The 20364-nt window shown below is 40.6% G+C and overlaps 1 non-coding gene across 1 annotated transcript; it reads right to left on the bottom strand.

Annotated features, from left to right (window-relative positions):
• Positions 1–19915: 19915 nt before the first annotated feature.
• Positions 19916–19987, bottom strand: TRNAY-GUA (transfer RNA tyrosine (anticodon GUA)). Its single transcript has one exon. It is a non-coding gene; the product is annotated as a tRNA-Tyr (tRNA).
• Between the last annotated feature and the right edge of the window lie 377 nt (positions 19988–20364).

The following is a 20364-nucleotide window of genomic DNA, read 5'->3' as shown; positions in this document are numbered from 1 at the left end:
ATACACAGGGTAACCAGATACTTTATTAGGAAAATTGTCTCTCTATGGAATCATTCCAAGAACTATAAGAGGAAATGATTGAATAGCAACATTTGCAAACTCCTAATGAAGACAGGCAGTGGTCATGAATAGCTTCAAGCAGTCCTAAAGAAAGACAGCCAGACACCTTGTACCTTATGACAGAAGTGCGTAACGCCACATATGACGGTAAAGCGTCCGCCTGCAGTGCGGGAGACCTGGGTTCCATCCCTGGGTTGGGAAGATCCTCTGGAGAAGGAAATGGCAACCCACTCCAGTACTCTTGCTTGGAAAATTCCCTGGATGGAGGAGCCTGGTAGGCTACACTCCAGGGGTCACAAAGAGTCGAACACAACAGAGTGACTTCACTTTCCTTTCCTTTTGCCAGTAAAATCAAATCTAAATCAGATCAAGCCTCTGGACATAATTATCAATATTCTGAGAAGAGAGTACACAGAGGAACATAGTTTGTGACATCTTTAAAATGCGATTAGGAAAATCCAAACAATAATGACAATACATAAGTGTATGTTTTTACGGCACTTTTTTTACACTTTTATAATCAGCAAAAAATAAGTGTTTTGGAACTATAAACAGGCAGTATAACAAATAAAGAAACATAGCTTACTTGTGAAACTATTATTACCTTAACAAAAGATTCCCTTCTTGACAAGATTATTCACCAAGACATCTTGGAGAATGAACTGAATTGGTGCATTTATACTTAGTCACAGCTCCTTGACTTATGGTCCTACCTACAGAGAAATTCAAGAATGAAGTTTTAAAGGCTACACAGTCAATGGAAGACCCAATTGTAGTAAGTAGAAGTGTTTTTAAATTTATATCACTGAAAATACTATATGTTGAAAGAAAACTTATACATTTGCAAAGTTCTCATTTAAATTTTATCATTTCTGTTGTTGTTGAGTAAGTAAGTTGTGTCCAACTCTTTGCAACTCCATGGACTGCAGCATGCCAGGCTCCTCTGTCCTTAACTATCTCTCAGAGTTTGCTCAGATTCATGTCCATTGAGTCAGTGATTCTATCTAACCATCTCATCCTCTGTCATCCCTTTCTCCTTTTGCCTTCAATCTTTCCCAGCATCAGGGTCTCTTCTAATGAGCTGACTCTTCACATCAGGTGGCCAAAGTACTAGAGCTTCAGTTTCAGCATCAGTCCTTCCAATGAATATCCAGGCTTGATTTCCTTTAGGATTAACTGGTTTGATCTCCTTGCAGTCCAAGGGACTCTCAAGAGTCTTTTCCAGCACCACAATTTGAAAGTATCAATTTTTCAGCCTTCAGCCCTCTTTATGGTCTAACTCCCACATCCATACTTGACTATTGGAAAAACCAAAGCTCTGACTATACAGACCTTTGTTGGCAAAGGGATGTCTCTGCTTTAAATAAGCTGTCTAGGTTTGTCATTGCTTTCCTTCCAAGGAGCAAGCATCTTTTAATTTCATGGCTGCAGTCACCATCCGCAGTGATTTTGGAGCCAAAGAAAATAAAATCTGTCACTGCTTCCACTTTTTCCTCTTCTATTTGCCATGAAGTGATGGTACTGGATGGCAAAATCTTAGTTTTTTTTTTTTTTTTAATGTTGCGCTTCAAGCCAGCTTTTTCACTCACCTCTTTCACCTTCATCAAGAGTCTCTTTAGTTTCTCTTCACTGTCTGCCATTAGGGTGGTATCATCTGCATATCTGAGGGTGTTGATACACACATGCTTAAAATCGGGTCCAAATGTATCTGTGCTAGCCCAGCTTCCTGCAGGTCTCTTCAGAGTGCGAGTCACCACTGTGCATCGTCAGGGAGAACTCAGCTTCGTCTGCACAAGGAAGCGGCACCAAAGATCCAAGGCAGCAGACCTGAGTCCTGAGGCAGGAGGCCAGAAGTTGCAGGCGAGATGTAAGTGAGTGTCATGCATGCTGACTTATGTTAGGGCCTCTTGTTTTTTATTCTATTAATTCTATTTTATTATTTAACTCTGCTTTGCATAACCAAAAAAAAATTGCTTTGTAAGTCTTTGGCACCCTCTTTTGGACAACATGATTATTTCAAAACTGAAATTTGTTTCAATAAAAAGGATTTCTGAGTATGTTAAAAGCAAATTGAAATCAGATACATATTTTTATGTACTTTTGTTTTTATAATGAATAGACTTTACTTTTAGAGTGGTTTTTGGTTTGTAGAAAAATCGAGTAGATAATTCAAAGTCCCTGTATGTTCCCTTTCCCACAGAGCTTCCCCTATTATTCACAGTTTGCATTAGTGTGGTGTATTTAAGTTAACAAAACAATATTAGCACATGATTACTAACTAAAACCCATAGTTTACAATAAAGTTGTACATTTCTATCGATTTTTATAAATTTCATATATCCACCGTCATAGTATCATATAGTTTTACTGCCTTAAAAATCCCTGTGCTTTATCCTTCCTCCTCTCCACCCGACCCCTGTAACCACTGATCTTTTTACTGCCTCTATAGTTTTCTGTGTCTCTGTACTTTTCCAGAATGACATATAATGGATAATAAAACATGTATCCTTTTCAGACTGCTTTCTCTCACTTAGCAATATGCACTTAAGAGTCTTCCATTTTTGGTTTTGATAGTTCATTTCTTCTCGTCACTGAATAATATTCCATTGTATGGATGCGCCAAAGTTTATCCATTTCCTACTGATGAACATCTTGATTGCTTCCAGTTTGGGCAATTATGAATAAAACTGCCATAAACATTTCTGTGTAGGTTTTTTCGTGTGTGTTTGCAGAGTTTTCAACTCATTTGGGTAAATGCCAAGGAGTCTGATTGCTGGATTACATGGTAAGATAATGTTTAACTTTGTAAGAAATTGCCAAATTGTCTTCCAAAGTGATTGTAACATTTTGCATTCTCACCAGCAACAAATGAGTTTCTGTTGTTCTGCATTCTCACCAGCTTTTGTATTGTGGGGTTTTTTTGGATTTTAACCATGTATATTTAGGACAAATCCTACTTGGTTATGATTGAGCAATTTTTTAATTTATTATTAGATTCACTCTGCTAATATTTTGTTGAGGAATTTTGCATTTATGTTCAGAAGAGATACTGGTCTCTGGTATTTCTTTATAATGTCATTATCTGGTCTGGAGAATGCGTGTAATGTGAGCTCCATTGGATATGTTAGAAAGTGTTCCCTCTGCTTCTATTTCCTGGAAGAGGGTGCAGAGAATTGGTGGCATTTCTTTTTTAAATGTTTGGCAAAATTCACCAGTGAAATCATTTAGAACCACTGCTTTCATTTTTGGGATTTTATTTATCAGTGATTCAAAATCCTTAATAGATACAGCTCTACTCAGATTATTTCTGTTTGTTTGAGTTTTAATGTCCAATTGGTCCATTTTACCTGTTATCAAATTTGTGGGAATAGACTTATACCTAATATTCCTTTATTATCCTTTTATTGTCCATGAGATCAGTAGTGATCAGTTCTATTCATTTTTTATTTCATGTATTCTGATGCTCTGTTGTTAGGAATATGCATATTAAGGGTCACTTTCACTTTTCGCTTTCATGCATTGGAGAAAGAAATGGCAACCCACTCCAGTGTTCTTGCCTGGAGAATCCCAGGGATGGGGGAGCCTGGTGGGCTGCCATCTATGGGGTTGCACAGAGTCGGACACAACTGAAGCAACTTAGCAGCTGCAGCAGCAATGACCTCTTGGAGAATCGACTCTTTTAATTATGTAATACCTCCTTTTATTCCTGATAATTTTCTTTGTTCTGAAGTCTGGTTTGCTTAAAATTAACATAGTTACTCCAGTTTTGTTTTGATGGATGTTAAGATGGTATATCCCTGGAGAAGGGAATGGCAACCCACCCCAGTATTCTTGCCAGGAAAATCCCATTGATGAGAGGAGCCTGGTGCGCTACATTCCATGGGGTCACAAAGAGTCAGACACGACACGTAGCACAGCAAGATGATGTAACTTTCTACATCCTTTTACTGTTCATTTACCTGCATCTTTATATTTTGAGGGCTTCCTTACAGACACTAGATAGATCTGAGTCCTGTTTTTTAATCCACTTTGATAATCCCTGTAATTTAACTGTTATATGTAAACCATTCACATCTGAAGTCGTATGTGGTGGATTGAAATCTACCATCTTTCTATTTGTTGCACTTTTTTTTATTCCTTTGTTTAAACTTTCCCTTTTATTTAGTTTGAAAATATTTTTTTTGCTAGAATCAATAGATTCAACAGAATCTTTTTTTTTTTTTTCAGTGTTACAGCTCTATTTTATTTAGAAGATAGCAGGAGAGTGAGAGAGAGAGAGAAAGAAACGAGCGCATGCACACGGGAGAGAGAGTCCCTCAGAAAGCGCTTTGGCTCCTCCTTTTATATATTTTTTCCCTCCACCTGGGCCTGCCCTATGCAAATTGGGCTTAGCCAGGAGTGCTGTTTGTTCTGTTTGTTCTGCCTGAAGTCTTCCCTCTGGTCCTCGGACCTTCCTTGTCTTTTAGCCATCGCCATTTTGGACTCCTTTTCCCTATTCTACCTACCTAACATTCCCCCCTCAAGAGATGGGAGGCCCAAGTCTTTGGGAATAGGGGCGTTGAGGTCTTTCTGGCTACTTCCTACTGAACTGGGGCGGAGAGGGGTATTGGGCCTCCCCCTCTTGCTAGTCTCAAGCCTCAGAGTCCTTATAGCGGTGTCCAAGGGCGTGTGATATTTTCCGTGGTCAGCTGTAGTTTTATATCTTTGTTGAACTGGCACTGCATGTTGTAGCTGGTTGACCTGGGCAGAGACAAAACAGGTTAGACAATTGACAGTACATGGAATAATCATAAGCATCATCTTATTAAATTCAATCAAAATGATTCATAGATTTCATATTCGTAGTCCTAATCCCCAGAATCTCAGAACATGACTCTATTTGGAAATAGGGTCTTTAAAGAGGTAATTAAATTAAAAGGAGGTCATTGTGGTGGTCCCTAATCCAATATGATGGGTGTCCTTTTAATAACAGGAAGTTACAGAGGGAAAGCAAGGTGAAGACACAGGGAGAAGACAGTCATATACAAGCCAAGGAGATAAGTCTTGGGAGACACCAATCCTGCAGACACTCTGATCTCAGATTTTCAGCCTCCAGAATTGGGAGAAAATAAATTTCTGCCACTTAAGCCATCCAGTCTGTGGTACTTTGTATGACTGACCTAGCAAACCAATATAATCACCAAGCAGCATTAAGATTTTAAGGACCTTAAAAACAAGTGCTTTCAATTTGCATTCATATATCTACATTTCAGCCCAAAACTTTTATTTTGAAACCATTATTTTCTCTTTGACTACTATACAGAAGCCATTCTTGAGGTTATTTGATGCCGTAATGAACAGGGAAAGTTAGAAATGTAGTTATAACATAAGTTTCACATAGCTCAAACTGCTGGCTGCTTCCTGGTGACTAGATATTTTTATAATCCACAAATAATTACAAGGTAAAAATTAAGTCCATGAGAATACCTGTGGGGCTGTGCATGGGTGAGCCTTATGGCATTTCATCATGTTCAAAGTCTCCCAGGGACTGAGCCAAATGCCCACACAAATGGGAAATCATGTAGGCTGGGTGATAAGACTCAGGATTCTACTGAGTGTTTCTGTTAGAGCTCTTACCTGCAGTCTGAAGGCTTCAATTCTCCTCTAGACTCAACTACCAACTTAGAACAAGCCAGGCAATTCATTTCACATTACAAGGGGTGCTCACGTGTTTTCTCATGTATGAAACAGAAGGATCAATCTGCTAGCCAATCTCTAAGGCTCTCAATGGCTCCCAAAATTTCTGAATCATAAAAGTAGGAGATGACATCCAATAAGAAGCTCCATGGTGGTGGCCTTACAAGTTTGAGTCAATCTTTCCACAGCATCCACATGACCAGACAAGTGTGTATGAAAAAACCAAAGGCAAAGCAGTCATCCCACTGTAATGTAAGACATGTAATTGAGGTAAGGTCGGTAAAAATGTCAACATGATAACCTCCGAAAATGTACTACTTCATAAAAGAAACAGAAGGAAAGCTGGCAAAATTTGTCAAAATCAACTTTTTCAGACCTAAAGGTATTAACCACAGACTTGTAATAACCTAAGGAGCATTTATTCAAGAAAAGTGGCTGCATTTAGTCATGAAAGCAGCGAGTCCTGTGGTGTTTTAACGTACCCTAGTACCATCCACACTGCCCATCTTAACAGTAGCCTTGGAAACCAACAGTCTGCATTCCTATAGACAGATGGAGCAAAGCATCATGAAATACAATCCACAGAATGGGAGAAAATATCTGCAAATCATATATCTAATAAGGATATAGCACCCAGAACACAGAAAGAACTCTTACCATTCATAATGAAAAAACAAATGACCCAAATTTTAAAAATGGGAAAAGGTTCAAATAGACATTTTTATAGATAGATACTCCAATGGCAGAAAGTGAAGAGGAACTAAAGAGCCTCTTGATGAGGCTGAAAGAGGTGAGTAAAAAAGCTGACTTGAAACTCAACATTAAAAAAACTAAGATCATGGCTTCCAGTCCCATCACTTCATGGCAAATAGAAGGGGAAAAAGTGGAAGCAGTGACAGATTTTATTTCCTTGGGCTCCTAAAAATCACTGCAGACGATGACTGCAACCATGAAATTAAGACGCTTGCTCCTTGGAAGAAAAGCTAAGACAAATCTAGACAGTGTATTAAAAAGCCTCTACTAACAAAGGTCCACACAGTCAAAGCTATAGTTTTTCTAGTAGTCATGTATGGACGTGAGAGTTGGACCATAAAGAAGACTGAGCACCCAAGAATTAATGCTTTTGATCTGTGGTCTTGGAGAAGACTCTTGAGAGTCCCTTGAACAGTAAGGAGATCAAATCAGTCAATCCTAAAGGAAATCAACCCTGAATATTCATTGGAAGGACTGACGCTGAAGTTGAAGCTCCAATACTTGGGCCACCTGATGTGAAGAGTCAACTCACTAGAAAAGAGCTTCACGCAGGGAAAGATGGAGGGCAAGAGGAGAAGGAGGGGTGACAGAGGATGAGATGGCTGGATGGCTTCACTGACTCAATGGACATGAATCTTATCAAACTCTGAGAAATAGTGGAGGATAGAGGAGCCTGGCATGCTGCAGTCCATGGGGTCACGAAGAGTTGGACACAACTTAGCTGCTGGCTCAGCTGGTAAAGAATCCGCCTGTAATGTGGGAGACCTGGCTTTGATCCCTGGGTTGGGAAGATCCCCTGCAGAAGAGAACAGGTACCCACTCCAGTATTCTGGCCTGGAGAATTCCATGGGACTGTATAGTCCATGGGGTCACAAAGAGTCAGACATGACTGAGCACCCTTCACTTCACTTCACTTAGTAACTGAACAACAACATAGACAGACAGATACATAGGTAGGATGGACAGGTAGATAGATACAGGGCAAATAAGCACAGGAATGCTCATCATTCATTAGAGAAATCAAAAATCAAAACTATGATGAGATACCACCTCACACACACTGAAATGGTTATAACTTTTAAAATTGGCAATAACAAATATTGACAAGGATGTGGGGAAATTGGATCTTTATGTATTGCTGGTGGAAGTGAAAAATTGCACAGCTGTTGTGGGAAACAGTTTGGCTATTCCTCAAAAAAGTTACAAGAAGTTACTGTATGATAGCAATTTCACACCTAGGTGTATATACTCAAGAGAAATGAAAACAAATGTTCATAGCAGCATTATTTATAACAACCAAGAAATGGAAACAAATGGTCATCAACTTATGAAAGGATAGATAAAATGTGGTATAAGTAGCTATACAGTGAAATATGGTTCAGTTAAAGGGAGTGAAGTACTGATACTTGCCGCTGAATCTTGAAAAGTTTTTGCTAACTGAAAGTAGTCAGACACAAAAGAGCACACATTACATATCATTTTACATGAAATGTCCAGAATAAGAAAATCCATAGAGACAGAAAGTACATTAGTAGTTCCATCTTCTCCGGATTAATGAAATATTCTGGAATTAGTCCTGATAGTTGCACAATCTTATCAGTGTACTCAAAACACCTGAAATGTACACTTTAAAATGATGAGTTTTATAGTATGCTAATTACATATCAACAACACAATGAAGCAAGACACAATTAAGTCAAATATTGCTGCTGATTCCAAAAGGCTGGCCTTAAACATGGGGCAAACAATCTACACCAAGAATGAACAGGACACCAGCACTGTGGCTGCTCTGGGTTTGACACATATTCTCAACCTTTTCAAAGCCCAATAGTGTTGCCAAGAAGGCATTTTCATTTTAAGCTTCATAATAAGCTGCTCCATTGTTACCATTATTCCTTGCCTGGCATGTGATTTTATTTTATCTCCACAACAAAGTAATTCTTGATAGATCGCAGTAATTTCAATCCGTGAGGATCTTTCAACTGTAGGAGTGAATTAGAAAGATATTTTTATATTGCCTATTTGAGATAACAGGTCCTAGCACCACGCTTCGGGCAAAATACATCAAAAGAATGAACTGAAGGTTAAGTTTCCTTTTAGATCACAATTTTTATAACATCACAACATTCTTGCCTAAAAGCAATCCGAATTATTCAACTGCAAGATATTCTACATTCACCTCATTCAGCCTCAGGGAAAGAACAAAGTCAGTAGCTGGAGACACTTCCGAGGTGGAGGCACATTCATCTTCTCATTGTGCCCTCCTAAGTCACCAACGCCTGAATTCAACATCAACACACTAGAGAGAAAATGCAAGTAAAAGCTTCCTGAAAAGCTTTCTATTATGCTGTATTTGCAAAGGTAATCCTCACGTGGAAAGAAGTCATAAGAAATTCAAGTCATGAAATTTAAATTCCATGTTCAACAATTATTACCATTTTATACTATCCAAATCAGTCAATTAAATATAACTCTCTCTCCAAATTAGTGTTAGATAGCACTTAATCCCAACTTGATAAAAAAAAATTTACTTTATGTATATTCTTGTTTCTATGAAAAAAAAAAGTTCCTTGCTGTGATTATGAATCTTAGAGAATTCAAAGATTCAAGGCTCTTTGCCTTAAATGCTGTTTATCACAGAGCAAGATTTGTATTCAGTTACAGGTGGATCCATGGGGGTCTTTCCCCACAGGGGTTTATTTACTGAACTATCCAGAGATATTCATTATGAGATGATTTCATATATCATTATCCATGAGCAACTTTGGTGTAACAAGTTTGTATTTAATCAGGTCTTTCTTGGTTTCAGTCTCTTTTGCACAAGACCTGACCTTTGACACACATGGAGCCTACTGGGGTTGTGCAATACTGTGGTCCTGCTTAACAAATGCATCTTTTCTTAATCTTTATTGAGACATAATGGATATTCAAAAAAATCACTCACGTGTAATGTATACATCTTGATAAGTTTGGACATATACTCACAGCTGTTACACCAAAGCTCTTAACATATCCAAAATTCTCCTTGTATTCTTTTGTGAGTTTCTTGTTCATTTGTTGTTGGTTTGCGAGGGGTTAGAACATTTAATAGGAGATGGAGCCTCTTAATATTTTAATGTACACACACAATAATGTATTATTAACCATAGATACTCTTTAAATAAATTCTTTCTGATATTGATGATGACAACGATGGACATGACATCAGGTAATATTACCCTCATTCATTCACTCACATAATCAATGATTTTGTATTGATCACTCAATTTGTGCCAAGGCCTGTCTTGGCACTGTTGACAGGATGATTAAGAAGGAAAACACAGCCCCTGACCTGATGCAGTTTTACACTCTAGTGAGAGGAGAGAGAAAATACACATAGCCTGAGTGAATAAGGTCACTTCAAATACTTATAACTGCTGTGGGACAGGAAGTGGCAGGACAGAACAATTCACAAAGTGTGCTGAAGTGACGAGAGAGCAGTCAGCTCGCCAGGCCCTCCTGCCCCTGCAAAGACCAGTGGAGCTCCAATACAGAGAACACGGTGGCAACATGAAATGTCCCAACAGAAGATGTCTGATGGCCAGGTGAGGAATCAGCGCACCAATAAGAATACCCAACTCATATCAGTTTTACACTGGGATCTGCTTCAAAAAGTCTCCCATCAGAGAGACTTTAGTACCATCAGTACACACGTGGCTCTGTCTTGTTTCAGCTTTCAGAAGGTGTCCACTGAAAGACTAGCTACCATTCCGATATTTTACACTGAGAAAAACCACACTTCCAATTTTATCTGGAAGACAATTCAGGAACTGTGAATCCTAAAGAATTCCACTGAACCGTTGACATACCATCCTACTGAGAAGTAAGAAGTGGGATGCAATTTTCCAATCAACAAATTAACAAGGTCAAAATGCAATTTGGGCAGGGAAAGGTATCTGCAAATGATCAAGGTATAAATTATCAACAATCATTCCTTTAAAGACATCTGTTTTAATACTTCATATGATACTGAGATGAGTTTCTGAATTTATGTAATATTTTTCATATAGTTGATGCAATTACTTATATACAGTAATTTATAAATTCATACAAGAACAGTATCTACAAAGGTGAAGCAGGTGTGATGCTCCCTACTACACTTGGGAAACTCTTGGCTGAATAAGCCACATTCATCTGAAGGACTAGCAGATGGGCAAAGACATGCAGAGATGGTGCCAACTCAAGTCTCCTCAGGCATCTTCTGCAATAACATAGGTCAAATACTTCAGTTCATCTTTGTTCTTTGTCCTAGTCCATCTGAACTGCTATAACAATAATACCACAGACTGAGTTACTTACAATTTAACAGAAATTTCTTCCTCACAGTTCTAGAAACCGAAAGTTTAAGATCAAGGTGCCCTAATGATTGGGTTCAGGTGAAGGCCCTCTTCTTGATTGCAGACTGCCAACTTCTATGTCCTCAGAGTTAAGGTGCCTCGTCCTTTCTCAGGTGTTGACTTGAGAATCAGCTACAAAGTTTTCTTTTCAAGATAATTCTAATCCATCTTCACTTGTAATATCAGAACTTCTTAGAACATGATTGCTCTTTTTAATGTCTGTGTTTTGTTAATTTACAAGAGCCAAAATTAAATACATATTTTTTGAACTGGACTACAAGTCTATGCCCCAACCAGTAATGCTGAAGAAGCTGAAGTTGAATGGTTCTATGAAGACCTACAAGACCTTTTAGAACTAACACCCAAAAAAGATGTCCTTTTCATTATAGGGGACTGGAATGCAAAAGTAGGAAGTCAAGAAACACCTGGAGTAACAGGCAAATTTGGCCTTGGAATACAGAATGAAGCAGGGCAAAGACTAATAGAGTTTTGCCAAGAAAATGCACTGGTCATAGCAAACACCCTTTTGCAACAACACAAGAGAAGATTCTACACATGGACATCACCAGATGGTCAACACTGAAATCAGACTCATTATATTCTTTGCAGCCAAAAATGGAGAGGCTCTATATAGTCAACAAAAACAAGACTAGGAGCTGACTGTGGCTCAGATCATGAACTCCTTATTATCAAATTCAGACTTAAATTGAAGAAAGTAGGGAAAACCACTAGACCATTCAGGTATGACCTAAATCAAATCCCTTATGATTATACAGTGGAAGTAAGAAATAGATTAAAGGGCCTAGATCTGATAGAGTGCCTGATGAACTATGGAATGAGGTTCGTGACATTGTACAGGAGACAGGGATCAAGACCATCCCCATGGAAAAGAAATGCAAAAAAGCAAAATGGCTGTCTGGGGAGGTCTTACAAATAGCTGTGAAAAGAAGAGAAGTGAAAAGCAAAGGAGAAAAGGAAAGATATAAGCATCTGAATGCAGAGTTCCAAAGAATAGCAAGGAGAGCCAGTCCAGGATGCCTGGGGCTGGTGCACTGGGATGACCCAGAGTGGAGGGTATGGGGAGGGAGGAGGGAGGAGGATTCAGGATGGGGAACACAGGTATACCTGTGGAGGATTCATTTTGATATTTGGCAAAACTAATACAATATTGTAAAGTTTAAAAATAAAATAAAAAATTTAAAAAAAAAGCCTTCCTCAGTGATCAGTGCAAAGAAATAAAGGAAAACAACAGAATGGGAAAGACTAGGGATCTCTTCAAGAAAATTAGAGATACCAAGGGGACATTTCATGCAAAGATGGGCTCGATAAAGGACAGAAATGGTATGGACCTAACAGAAGCAGAAGATATTAAGAAGAGATGGCTAGAATACACAGAAGAACTATACAAAAAAGATCTTCATGACCCAGATAATCAAGATGATGTGATCACTGACCTAGAGCCAGACATCCTGGAATGTGAAGTCAAGTGGGCCTTAGAAAGCATCACTACGAACAAAGCTAGTGGAGGTGATAGAATTCCAGTTGAGCTATTTCAAATCCTGAAAGATGATGCTGTGAAAGTGCTGCACTCAATATGCCAGCAAATTTGGAAAACTCAGCAGTGGCCACAGGACTGGAAAAGGTCAGTTTTCATTCCAATCCCAAAGAAAGGCAATGCCAAAGAATGCTCAAACTACTGCACAATTGCACTCATCTCACATGCTAGTAAAGTAATGCTCAAAATTCTCCAAGCCAGGTTCAGCAATATGTGAACCGTGAACTTCCTGATGTTCAAGCTGGTTTTAGAAAAGGCAGAGGAACCAGAGATCAAATTGCCAACATCCGCCGGATCATGGAAAAAGCAAGAGAGTTCCGGAAAAACGTCTATTTCTGCTTTATTGACTATGCCAAAGCCTTTGACTGTGTGGATCACAATAAACTGTGGAAAATTCTTCAAGAGATGGGAATACCAGACCACCTGACCTGCCTCTTGAGAAACCTGTATGCAGGTCAGGAAGCAACAGTTAGAACTGGACATGGAACAACAGACTGGTTCCAAATAGGAAAAGGAGTACGTCAAGGCTGTATATTATCACCCTGCATATTTAACTTATATGCAGAGTACATCACGAGAAACACTGGACTGGAAGAAACACAACTGGAATCAAGATTGCCAGGAGAAATATCAATATCCTCAGATATGCAGATGACACCACCCTTATGGCAGAAAGTGAAGAGAAACTCAAAAGCCTCTTGATGAAAGTGAAAGTGGAGAGTGAAAAAGTTGGCTTAAAGCTCAACATTCAGAAAACGAAGATCATGGCATCTGGTCCCATCACTTCATGGGAAATAGATGGGGAAACAGTGGAAACAGTGTCAGATTTTATTTTGGGGGGCTCCAAAATCACTGCAGACGGTGACTGCAGCCATGAAATTAAAAGATGCTTACTCCTTGGAAGGAAAGTTATGACCAACCTAGATAGCATATTCAAAAGCAGAGACATTACTTTGCCAACAAAGGTCCATCTAGTCAAGGCTATGGTTTTTCCTGTGGTCACGTATGGATGTGAGAGTTGGACTGTGAAGAAGGCTGAGGGCCGAAGAATTCATGCTTTTGAACTGTGGTGTTGGAGAAGACTCTTGAGAGTCCCTTGGACTGCAAGGACATCCAACCAGTCCATTCTGAAGGAGATCAGCCCTGGGATTTCTTTGGAGGGAATGATGCTGAAGCTGAAACTCCAGTACTTTGGCCACCTCATGCGAAGAGTTGACTCATTGGAAAAGACTCTGATGCTGGGAGGGATTGGGGGCAGGAGGAGAAGGGGACGACAGAGGATGAGATGGCTGGATGGCATCACTGACTCGATGGACGTGGGTCTGGGTGAACTCCCGGAGCTGGTAATGGACAGGGAGGCCTGGCGTGCTGCAATTCATGGGGTCGCGAAGAGTCGGACACAACTGAGCAACTGAACTGAACTGAACTGATAACTATTTATCTCAGTCTTAATTGAGTCCAATTTTTTTTTATTATTATTCCCAGGATTTTATTTATTTATTTTTGGCTGCACTGGGTCTTCAGGTCTGAGCACAGCTTTCTCTAGTTGAGGTGAATGGGAGTTTCTCTCCAGTTGTGATGCACAGGCTTCTCATCACAGAGGCCTCTCCTGGTGCAGAGCACAGGCTCTAGGACACAAGGGCTTCAGTAGTTGCAGCCTGCAGATTTAGCTGCCCTGAGGCATGTGGAATCCCAGACCAGGGATCAAAGGAGTATCCTGTTCATTGGTGGGCAGATTCTCAATCCCTGGACTACCACAAAAGTCCCGAGTCACGTTTGGTGCAGGTTGGGCTCCTGCCTATATGCTGTCGTCTTTTCACACTGCAGTTTGAGCCACCTAACCTGGAAAGCCTATGAAAGAGCATAGGACTCCCAAGCTGCACAGAATGACAGGGAACAAATAAAATAGCATATCTCCATTAGCATTTACTTTATACTAAAAGTAAGAAAGAACTTAGACGTCTAATATTCGCTTGGGAGAGGAATCTTGCTCAGTTCATACACAAAATGGTCATGCTGTATGTGCAGTGTGTCAGGCTCAAAGAAATAGTGGAATTTCACCAAGATATTCACGTTTTCTGAAGTGAACAAGAGAATGCCAAGACTAAAATGCCTTCGATTCCATTTAAATTAGCCTCATTATGACATAAAACAGTGATCTACTCAGACCTGACATATAATCTGCAAAAGATTCTAAGTTGTCAATTCTACTTCATCATCAGCACGAGTGTCACAGTTCTGTGTATATTTTGTAATCTACATAGTATATTTGGATAGGATGTACTATGTAGGTAAAATTCATAAATAACTAGATATAAATATATTGGATGTTTACTAAACCAATATTTTATTACAAAGGCTGTACAAAAGAGTTTAGAGACTCTAGCCTAAAACACCATTTTAATCATATCAATCACTTAATTAAAAGTCATTTAATCTCCACTAGCTAAAAGCTGTAGTCCAAATTCTTATTGCAGCAAATTCGGTGCTTCACAAAGTGGCCCCAACTCCCTTTTTTAAAATTCTTATTTCCTGCCACTCTTCTCATGGACTCACTCAGCAAGTACTCCCTAATCTTGTCATGATATTTTGAGTACCTCTTTCCTTCTACTTTATGTCATATTCAGAATTTTGAGGATGGACGCTTATTTGCCCCTTTCTCAAGTGGAAATTTCCTAGACATCTTTTGAATCCCGATAGATAGTCATCTACTCTGTGACGCCTCCCAGACCCCCCCTGACAGTCACAAAGCATGTTGCCTCATGCTGTCATTTGGGGTCCACATCTCTGTCCCCTCACCAAAGACAGGAGCCCTCGGAGGCACGAGATGCATCTCCTCATTCTTCTCTGTGAGGGCCTTATATATCAGACACAAATGAACGCTAACCAATGCCTCATAAACACACATAAATCCATCTAAAGGTTGAAAATAACCCTACCCACTGTGTCATTCCTGTTGAGTCCTAGTGAGGAGAATCACTAAATCTATATATAGCATGTATTATTTTAGGCAAAATATCTTTATAAATTTTACACTGAAGCTAAAAAATACCATCATGACAGATACTGGAATAGAGTAAAGCAAATCAGACTGGGTTATCCAAACTAATACCAAATATATCATTTTATATAGGTCTTAACCTAGAAATGCTGTCTCCGCTGTATAACATTGCCATCTAGTGGTCAACTTCAAAACACTAACTCAAAATAAGACTTTTCACTGTTTCAAAGGTTAAGTACATAAATAAGACCTTAGCTTCTGGCCATGATAGAATAGTAAGGAACAAACTTTCCCTTCTATCAAGAAAAAAAAAAGAAGACAAATCACATAATTCTTTACAAAGCACTGAACAACAGGCAATAGAGGACAGTGGTTCTGTGAAACAGGAAACGAGCAAGGTCAGCCCTACAATCTCCCCAGATCGTTGCCTTGAAAGAGACTGCAGGCCACGGGGAGGGAGGCTAGTGGACTCATTATGGATCATGTATGAATATTTGTTCATCAACTGTAAGAAACATGCCGCACTAATGCAAGATGTTAATTATAGTAGAAACTACATGCTATAAATAACATAAAACCAAAACTATGTCTTTATAAGAACTCTGTGCTCTATTTTTCTGTAAACCTGAGAGTGCTCTGCAGAGGGTGTGCGGGCAAGGCTCGCAGAGTGCTGGAGGATCCCCGGGTGAGATATTTGCAGCAGCTCATGAGCGCGCTTCTTGAAGGGCTCTGTGATGCAGTGGGTACAATCCGTGTCCCCTTAACGACCTCTGAGAGCCCTCTCTGCTGCTCTCCCAGCCTCTCCCCACCTTGAGTCATGTAGTTCACAGTCAGCCTCCTTGATGAGGCGGGAGAGTACACTTTGGCACATTTTCCTCCACAGGAGATCACAGGCCCAGAAGCTCTCTCTTGGCCCTACGCCATGCTATTCCGGGGAAGGAGTGATGTGGGCAAAGTCAAGCTATTCCTCTTATCCACACTCCAATGCGTTCAAACTTTTTTTTCTTCCAACAGTGTGGGGAACTAACTTCTCCTCTGGAAACTCAGACTTCCACAAAGGCTCTCTTATCAATGTCTTTCAGAGGATCCCTGGTCTGAGGAAGAGAAGGGCTGGAGCCGGTTCACAGGCCACTGCAGGGTCCACGATCAGGACCGAGGTATGTGTGTCTATTACCCAATGTTCAGGGGGTGAGACTCCTCCTGGACCCTTTGGTATATGGTGCTGTATCCCACAGATCTCACAGAGACAATCTGTGGATGGATGCCAAATTATTGTTGCTGGGGTGGGGGAGTGAAAAAAGCAAGTGACATCTTACGCTGCCATCCTGCAGACACGGTGATTGTCAAGGTGGGGAAGGATGCTACTGACATCTAGTGGCTAGAGAAGCTGCTAAACATCCTACAGCTTCTAGGATGCCTCCCGCAAAGAATGATCCTGTACAAAATGCCAACAGAGCCAAGCTTAAGAAATCCTGATGAATAATACCACTTTGAAAAGGAAGAACAAAGTTAGAGGACTTAAACCATCTGATTTCAAGACTTAATATTATAAAGCCATGATGGCCAAAACCATGCAGCTGGTGTACAGATAGACAAATAGATCAGTGGGACAGATTAGTGACAGCAGGAATAGACTTGTACATATAAAATGATTTTCCACCAAGGTCCCAGAACATTTGATGGGAAAAGGATAATCTTTCAACAAATGGTATTGAAACAATAAAATACATGTGTAAAACTATCCTTAATCTCACACCATAGACAAAAATTATGTTGTGTCATAAACAACTTTAGGACCTTAATCTGAAAAATTCTAGGAGAAAACATAAGCATAAATTTTAGCAATCTTGGGGTTGGCAAGGCTCTTAAGTATAACACAAAGAACACAAAGATTTTTTTACCATAAAAAATTGGACTTCATTTATATCTATATTTACCTTGCTGGAGAAAGGTCTCCAGTAGAACTTCTATGCATTGTCTGAAGTTAGGGTGCCCAGTGAGGGGAGAAGCCAGGGGCTGGCAGAGAGGACCCCACCAGCCCAGGACCCTAAATGCCCCACACGCAGGCTGCACCGAGGCGACCTCACTCGGCCACCAGTGCAGCAGAGGGTGGAATCTGTGCTTCCACCTCCCACACCCAAGACCTGCGTTTGTTCATCTTTGGAAAAGGTGGGGATGTGAGCCAGGCTAGCATCCTCAGCACTCGCCCTCGTGGTGTGACATTGGCGCAGCTGTGTTCTCGGTGTGGGGTCACTCACCCTTGGCTAAGCGGTTGGGTGCACCTGGATTTGCACCTCCCAGGCCTGGCACCAGCTCAGTCCAGCCAAACAGCCAGATCAGGTTTCTGGCGTAAGTGACCAGCCGTGGCTCTACACAAAGCCGTGTCCCATGTAAAGACAAAGCATATTTCAGTGTGGAGATGATGGGCACCAGGGAGGTAAGAGAGCTTGAGTTTGTGATCTGTCCTGGGCCAGGCCCTGAGGGTGCTCGCACCTGCCTTACTCCCACTGAGGCCTGAAGGCCCCTCTCCCAAGGAGCAGCAGGGTCTGCAAAAGTCAGAAATGAAAGGAGATGAAGAACAAAGTGTCAGGAAATACTGGACATGAGGGTTCTTACTGCAGTTATTAGTGACCTGCAGACTTTTCCACAAACCACTAACAGCCCATGTGGGCACGTGATAGGGCTGTAATCTTAGACGAGGCTCCGTAACTGTGGACTATTTCATGTGACTCTTAGATGTCCTTCCTTGTTATTCTGTTTGTAGATGGTGTAATGACAGTATTTTGTGGCTACCCATAAGACCACTAAAATGATCAGAAACACAAAATTTTCTTTTTTTTTTTTTAATGATTTAATTTTATTTTTCCTCTTCTGTTTTCATTTCTAGTGTTTAAGTAAGGGCAAAATTTTGGTTGTTTCTGTTTAATAAGGGCCCATGATGCGAACACTAAGAGGGAATTTACACAAGTGGACTCACAACTAGAAAGATTTGGAAGGCAAAGCTTATTTCACTGTAATGAGTTACAACACTAACATGTTTAACAAAATTAATTTTTTATTTAAGAAAAAGTAGGTTGTGAAACATTTTACATGGCCCAGCATCACTTTCTTCAGCATTCATCGTGTGTGGCTTTGTACTGACGGCCCTGGGAGTTCTGCCGCCCTTCACCCTCAGAACCGAGCTCTGGGCCTGGATGAGCAGCTCAGAGTGGGTGCGTTCCTCCAGACACAGCCTTCTTAGCGGGCAATGCTCTCTACCCACCCTCCAACAGTACCATAACCCAGATTAACATCTCCCAAGGCAGCCTTTCAAGAAACGTGTTTCTGTTAAGTTTGGTGTAGAAGGAAAAAAAGCCATCAAAGTATGTAAGAGGTTCGCTGAACTCAGACTTAACCCTAAAGCTCAAGCTAAACTCCCCAGGACACTCCTTAAGACACAACTTAAATCTTAACACTGAAATGTGCCCCAGGTGGGCACCCACTCAGTTAACAGGTCAAACCCAGCACTTTCCAGCCAGGCCAGCCCATGGCAAGATGACTGAAGGAGGATTTTGTTCAGGGTCCTGATCCCTTTCTCTCTGAGCACTGACTGATGTATCTGAAGTGTCCCTTGATATCAAATTTGCCTGGGTGACCTCATGGTGTCCAGGACAAGCCCAACTCAGGTCCAGGCAAATTACCTCCTAGCAAATACCTGTCTCTCAGCACGTTATTCTGGGCACTATGCCCACCAATCTGTTTTTCACCCTTTATCTTTTATTTGCAATCATGTTTCCTTATGTGCTGCGCTGTGCTGTGCTTAGTCGCCCAGTCATGTCCACTCTTTGCGACCCTATGGACTGTAACCTGCCAGTCTCCTCTGTCCATGGGATTCCCCAGGCAAGAATTCTGGAGTAGGTAGTCGTTCCCTTCTCGAGGGGTTCTTCCCAATCTAGGGATCAAACCCAGGTCTCCCGTGTTTCAGGCAGATTCTTTACCATCTGAGTCACTGGGAAATTATAACTTTGTTTTTATTCCTCTTGATGTAATAGGCATAAGTTTATGAATTTTGAATTATGGTTGAATCCAACTTAAGGATGTCTGAGAACTGGATCTGGCAGGGAAAGGCATACAGCAAGTGAATAAATAATTGCATTAACCATGGAACCTCAAGACAAAATCTGGAATATGAGTTTCAGCAGAAAGCCGCCTCTTTTTTTTTCCCCTAGCCACATCTTGTGGCTTTCAGGATCTTAGTTTCCTCGCCAGGGATTGAACCCAGGTCACAGCAGTGAAAACACTGAGTCCTAACCACTAGACTGCCAGGAAATTCTCCAGGCAGCCTTCTCTTTAATGACAATTTTGTACTTCCTCAGTGGAGTAAAAAAGTGAAGTCGCTCAGTCGTGTCCGACTCTTTGCTACCCCATGGACTATAGCCCACCAGGCTCCTCTGTCCATGGAATTTTCCAGGCAAGAGTACTGGAGTGGATTGCCATTTCCTTCTCCAGGGTATCTTCCCAACCCAGGGATCGAACCCAGGTCTCCTGCATTACAGGCAGACACTTTACCATCTGAGCCACCAGGGAAGCACCTCAATGGAGTGGGAGATGTCAATAATTAAGAAAAGTAAAATTTAAAAAGAGAGTTTAGAAGATTATTTGTATAGACTGTTTTATATCCCTTCTGATTGATAGAATATTTAGGAAACATCAAGTTTCAGAAAGGTTAAGTGGTACTTTTCTTAGACAAAATTACAGAAGGATAGGTACTCCCCTGGAGGTCCAGCAGTTAAGACTCTGAGCTCCCAATGGAAGGCGCATGGGTTCAGTCCCTGGTTGGGGAACCAAGATCCCACATGTTGCATGCCCAATAAATAAATAAAACAAAACATTAAAAAAATTAACAGAAGGATACTTACTCTCAGGATAATAAGTGTTATATAAATAAATATACATACATCTAT

The sequence above is a fragment of the Bos taurus genome, chromosome 18, assembly GCF_002263795.3.
Source record: "Bos taurus isolate L1 Dominette 01449 registration number 42190680 breed Hereford chromosome 18, ARS-UCD2.0, whole genome shotgun sequence".
In the NCBI taxonomy this organism is placed as follows: domain Eukaryota; kingdom Metazoa; phylum Chordata; class Mammalia; order Artiodactyla; family Bovidae; genus Bos; species Bos taurus.
The sequence above is the reverse complement of the archived record's forward strand: the minus strand, read 5'-3'. Positions and strand labels throughout refer to the sequence as shown.